This window comes from Lagenorhynchus albirostris, chromosome 4, assembly GCF_949774975.1.
Source record: "Lagenorhynchus albirostris chromosome 4, mLagAlb1.1, whole genome shotgun sequence".
Classification (NCBI taxonomy): Eukaryota; Metazoa; Chordata; class Mammalia; order Artiodactyla; family Delphinidae; genus Lagenorhynchus; species Lagenorhynchus albirostris.
In genome coordinates this window covers 138,283,421-138,289,420 of record NC_083098.1, presented here as the reverse complement: position 1 = coordinate 138,289,420, position 6,000 = coordinate 138,283,421, and the positions used below count along the sequence as shown (strand labels likewise).

Sequence of the window (6,000 nt, the reverse complement as noted above, 5' to 3'; positions counted from 1 at the left end):
GTGAGTGTGAGCGCGACCACAGCCCGGCAGGTCCCGAGGCGCTAGCTGGGACTCTGCCACGGAAAGTTCCCAGTCCCCGGCCGCAGGTAATGGCGAGGAAATAGAGAGGTTCCCCTGTTTGCATCCGCAAATGCGAAAACATAATAGCAGCAGCGGTATCCTCTCCCAGGAGCGGGGTTTCCAATGACGCTAGCATTCTTTTTCCTTTAAGGTATTTTCCTTGCTACCGTTCGTGGAAATAAGTCACCGAGAACAGGAAAAAGTTGCAGAGGGGCCACTAATTGGCAGGGGTTACCTAATTAAGGGACTCTGGTGGAGATTGGCAGGACTTTTAAAAAACAGATACGATAAGGACTGTGTTAAACTAAGTGTGAGGGTCTGACGGAGCCGTGTAGGAAGGGGTGAAGCTTAGGTGGGTCCTGAAAAGCCGCGGGATTCAAGCCCAGGGTTGAGGGCTGGCGGCTCCTATAGACGTGCGGCCGCGTTAGACTTACCTCTTCCCTTCCTAAACGTACATCCACAATATTCTTACCAAATAGATTAATGCGCTTGGGGACCCGGGTTGAGCTGTGAACCCTTCGGTCAGTGACTGAGGAGTTTCATCTGAGCTCCGCTTTGGAGCCCGCCCGCCTAACGCCGGCCTCGCGGGCCTCTGGCTTGTTCGCTGCAAGGCGCCGCGGATATCCCTGCGCGTCCCCCCGGCCAAGTGCGACGCCGCGGCGGCGCGCACAGGCTTTTTTCTGCTTATTCTGACAATTGGAGAGCTCCCCGCTCCGCCCTCTGCTAGACCGGAGCACCGATTCTTGCCCAGCTTGGGGCAAGACCGCTGGATGAGGGCAGCTGGGCGGCGGCGAACGCGGGCGCGGGCGGAGTAGGGGGTGGGTGCATGGGCTGGGTCGCTGCACACGCGGGGCCAGAGTGTGTGCCGCTGCGGCTATCTGCGAACGCGCTTGCACATTCACGGTGCTCGCATCCATCCTTCCTGGTCCAGCTCACAGCTCTGTGTAAGCCCCAACGGAGCACCCTCCACCCCTCCTCCCGGGTCGCGAAGGATGCGCTTGACGAGCTCCGAGGGCTCACTCCTGAGGCGCGTGGGCAAAGCGGCGCGTAAACGCACCCAGTTCCTGTGAAGTTGAAATAGAGCGCGAACTCTTCAATGCGAGAGTGGATTGAATGTTAATTCTCCAAGAAAAGATTAAAAAAAAAAAACCCAGAAAACATAATTGTGTGTTAATTAGTGGGCTGTAAGGGGTTGTTTATTCAAACGCAAGCCGCCCTTGTTCAGTTTCCTTCTTATGCCACAGGATGGGAAGGTCCCTTGGGGCTTCCTGGTAATGAATGACCTGAGAGCAACACCGCCACAACCTGCGGGAAAAGGAGAGTCGTTTCCCCGACCCCGAGGTACGTTGCCATTCCCTCCTGGCGGGGAATTAAGGAGGGCGAGTGGCCATGGGCGTGATTATAGACTGAGGCATGCCCCTGCGAGTGCGTGTCTGCTGCCCTAGCCCCCCGCCCCGCTTGGCTCTTTCATGGAAATGGGTCCTGCATTTGAGCGGTTAGAAGGAAAGGATGCCAGCAAAAATGGCTAATCCTTTTCCAGCTGCAGTAAATTGACGATTGGCCAAAGCCAAGCGAAAACCGCTGCAGTTGAAATGATTTTAACATCACGTCTGCGGCTGCGAATGGAGCGTCAGTTTATAAAAGGACCTGTGGATCAATGAAAAGGAGATTATAGTGTATCTGAATATTAATAACGGCATTGCATCTGTACTTTCTACCCCTCCCCCTCCCTGTTTTTTCTTTAGATCTGAAGGATTGAAATGACACGTTTTGAGGTCTTCAAGCTGACTCATCAGAATCCTGGAGCATTTTTTAAATGACGGTAATTTTCTAATATTTCATTTGTACATACGGAAACACTTGTGTGTGTGCCTGTGTGCGCGTGTGTTTGCGTGTGAGAGACATGCGGCTGAATGACAATGCAGATCCGGAAATTGTTTGCGGGAGACGGTTTGTGCTCTCAAGATGTAGATGAAGTTTGAGCCGACTTTGGACGTTCGCTGAGAGCCAGAGTGCTTCCCGAGGTGGAGATGAGAAGATGGCCAGATTTGCCTGTAAATAATCACTACATCCACTGTTAACGCTTGAGCTGCATTTTTTTTTTTTTCTTTTTGGTAGCCGTTGTGTTTGAAAGGGGAACTCTCGCCGCAAACGTGGGTTACAGGCGTCTCCTAGCGGCGAAAGCAACACAGGGCATGCCGGAGAATTTCGCTTTGGAGCTCTCATTCGACAGGGCTGGCCTGTTGGGGGCTCTTTAGGATTTCTTGGGTCGCAGAGGCCTGCATTCACGCCGGCGACGCCGGCCGGAGTCCTGTAGAGGTCTCGCCTCTGACTTCTAGTCTCCGAGGCGCCGTGGTATCGGCGGGGTGACGACGGAGTCTTCCGCCTGGGAGAGCAGACGCGAGCCTGGCCGTCCGCCTCCGTCTGGGTAGCTCCGGCCAAGGGCGATTGCAAGAGTATTTTGTCCCGGGACAAGATTCAAACGTTGGCATCAGCACCCTTACTGACTTACTTGCCTCCTTACTCTGGAACCTTAAACAGACCCCCCTTGCCCCGTCACCCATGAAACAAAACCACACTTTAAATCTGCCTTTTAAAAATGCTTTTGAAATGAAACCCGTGTACTTTTTTCCTTGCTGTGTCAATCCAGCAGATTCCCCCCCTCCTTCTTTTTCACTCGGCGGACCCCAGAATGTAGTGAGGCCGTGATTACATAGATAACAGCTTCGGCGGGGGGGTGGGGCGGGGGGGGTGGACGACCTCTTTGAAGTGCAGAATACAGTTCAATGCAGCGTCCTTCGACCCCCTCCCCCCCCCAATTATTGAAACCGGCCGGGAGAACCAATTCCTAATGTAACCCTCCCCCAAACCCCACGCCCCCTCCAGGAGCGCCAACCATCTGGGCCCAGACAAATCGTATCCTAAGGCAGATGGGGAAAGTAGCTATTATTATTTGGAGGGGGTTTATCAAAATCAATTTTCATAAAAAATCCTGGTAGGTGTGTGAGTGATTATGCACCCTCGTCTACTTCATTGTCCTCTAAGGGCAGCCGAATGGGGAGGGGGCGCTAAGGATCTCACCGTCGCGTTTTATGTACATAGTTACAAACTTCGAAAGCAGCTAACCGGGCTGCTTTCTTCCCTACCCTTTTCTGTAAAAGGCGGGAGGGAAACAAGTTTGTTAACCAGCGTTTGGATGAATGAGTGTTTGCAGTGATTTAATTTGACTTGAAAGCAATTTGTTTCTAAATCCTCTTATTATTGCAGTGTGCCCAGGGCTTTGAGAGAAAAAAAAATTTTTTTTAAGAAATGGAAGAAAAAGTATTTAAATTGTCAATAAGGAGTCTTTCAAATGCCAGGCCCCTTGCCAGGGTTGAGCTGAGTGGTTCCTGGCACTTGTCATTCCCAGCAAGCACAGTGCAGAGAGGAAATGAAAAGTACCTGGAGTGTATAGCATCTCGAATGGGTAACCATGAAATCAGTTTATTTGTAGTAATGTAACCTAACTTAAGAGGTGGGAAGGCAAGGCTTCAGAGCCAATGCCACACTGGTCATTCTTGTTCATCTACAGTAGAGTGAGTGTTGACTAGAGTTTCTGGAAAAGATTTATAGCATATACATGCTATTGTAAGCATTCAGGTAACTCTTTTGTTACTGTGTTCTAATCCTTTGGACCCAACAGAACAATCCAACCCAGTTTCGCGGGCTGAGAATACCAGCTCTTAAGTGTTACTTGATATTTGAAGTAGAACCGTTCTTCTCCATTTTGTTTAACCTTGTTAATATTGGTGTGGCTTCACATTTCAGTGTCTTTTCGGTTATCAGACAGGGCCAGCGTTTTGTTAAACTCTACAGTGAATTAAAAGCACTGATGAGCTGAAGCAGCCCTTTAATGCAAAATGACAAATTGCACTTAAGCAATACATGAACAAGAAAATGATTTATGGATTTTTACAGTGGTCTGAGCAAATGAAAGCAACATGAATTATACATCCTAAATGCTCACGATATCATTTTCTAATAATACTGTTTCAGTTCAGATGCTCTATACTCTTATCCTTTCTATAAGAGATATTGATCAGTAAGAAGTCCAGGAGTATTTTTAAATTAGACAACGGTGTTTGATACTGGTTCCAAATACATATATGTTTCCTGAGTGTGGGGTGGGTGATCAACATTGACACAGTAACATTCTTGTCGGCTCCCTCTCGTATTGTGTCTTTTAGTGACAAATAGGTAGTCCTTTGGAAACTTATGTTTTGTTCCACACCTTCTTTCAAAATGTAAATAAAGAGATCTGATACGGAATGACAATCTTTATTACATCATGACCTCTTTTTCTGAAAATCAAAATGCATTACCTCATCTTATCCTTTTCTTAAAAATTGCTTTGGATAGTGAAATATCTGATTTCTCCAAAATGTCTCTTATCCTTTTCATATTGGTTTATCCTGTCTTTTTTTTTAGAACATTGTTTAATTCCTTAGTGTGTTAAAGACACACCTGAGTGAGTAAAAATGTCACGTGCCTTAGTATTTTGGCATTAGTAGACAAAATAGATCTATGGCTGTCTTAAATTACAGAAAAATACTCAATCAGGTAAAATTTTGTGTGGTGCCTGTCTGAAAAAAATAATTAGTTACTTCTGTGTTATGATGAGTGACTGCTCCTAGCATTTTTATTTAATCATTTGTGGCTTATATAACTAAATATTTTAGAATTTTAAGTGAAGACATTGTCCTTACTGTATTACATACTCAACCAGAGGAAACTTCTAATTACCCAGAGGCCTCTAGAGTCACATTATTAGGCTTAATCTTAATGATCCAGGTTTATTAAAAAAAAAAAAAAAGAAAAAAATTGAATCCCAACCTCTGCTTTTGACAGTATTAATAATTACTCTTACTGAAGATTACTGAAATCAATGATGTGATTAGGATTGTAAAAAAGAACTACAAGACATCACATTTAAAAAGCCAGCTGCTTTGCTAACAGGGATGATGTATGGGTTTTACTGATGGGGCCCAGAGGTAGAAATGAAGCTTTAAACATTAAGGTCAATATAGAACAATTTCAAAAATTAATTGCAAGCCCTGATTAAGTTTATATGAGTAAGAGAAAAGATGTCTAGAAATCTCTCTTTTTTCTTCCCCAGAGTGTTTGCTTCTTATTTGACAGTGATACAGTCAACACAATACTAGTGTTTGTCTGGAAAGTATAAATTGTTTTCTTAAGGGGAAGCCCCTTGATTTTATGAATACAGAATGAGATTATTCAAATCGTGATTAGGGTTACAAGTTATAGCATTATTTTCTGAAGGGTTTGAAGAACGTTATTGGAGACAGGCACCATGGAAAGAATATGAAACGTAGAGTGAGAATTACATTAGTAATTAGAATTACAATAGCAAACAGAACAAATAGTAAAGCAGATACTTCAATTAAAAAAGGTATCTCTCTCAGTTTGGCTAGTTACTATAACTGTATAAGAAACTTGATTTCTGTGATGTCTTATTTAAGTAGACTTGCAATGCTATACTGTAAAATGCTTTATTTGATTGCAGTTTCTCGGGGTTTTTTAGGTGAAAGTGACGCCTGGTTTTTAAACAGCTAGTATATGCCAAGCATTCTTAGATAAGTTGTGGTATTTCCCCCCATGCCTACAGGTAATATCATCCCAACATTATAGGTAAGGATACTAGGATGTTCAGAATTTAAATATGTCACCAAATTAATACAAAATGCAGATCTGGGCCTTTTGATGCTCAGGTTGAGTCTCGTTTTACTACACTATGATGTTTTCCTAGTCTATCTGATTGAATTTACTTAGGAGGTAAAACAAAAAATGAATTAATTTAGAGATTAAAGATGGAGTTCAGGGCTTCCCTGGTGGCGCAGTGGTTGAGAGTCCGCCTGCTGATGCGGGGGACACGGGTTCGTG

At 45.0% G+C, this 6,000-nt stretch overlaps 1 long non-coding RNA gene across 1 annotated transcript in view; it reads left to right on the top strand.

Moving 5' to 3' along the window:
- The window catches only part of LOC132519515 (uncharacterized), a 189,714-nt gene continuing 183,714 nt past the window's right edge, over positions 1 to 6,000 (top strand). Inside the window, exons 1-3 of the long non-coding RNA XR_009540180.1 lie at positions 1 to 86; positions 1,305 to 1,401; positions 1,806 to 1,882. This is a non-coding gene — a long non-coding RNA (uncharacterized LOC132519515). The remainder of the gene's footprint in view (positions 87 to 1,304; positions 1,402 to 1,805; positions 1,883 to 6,000) is intronic.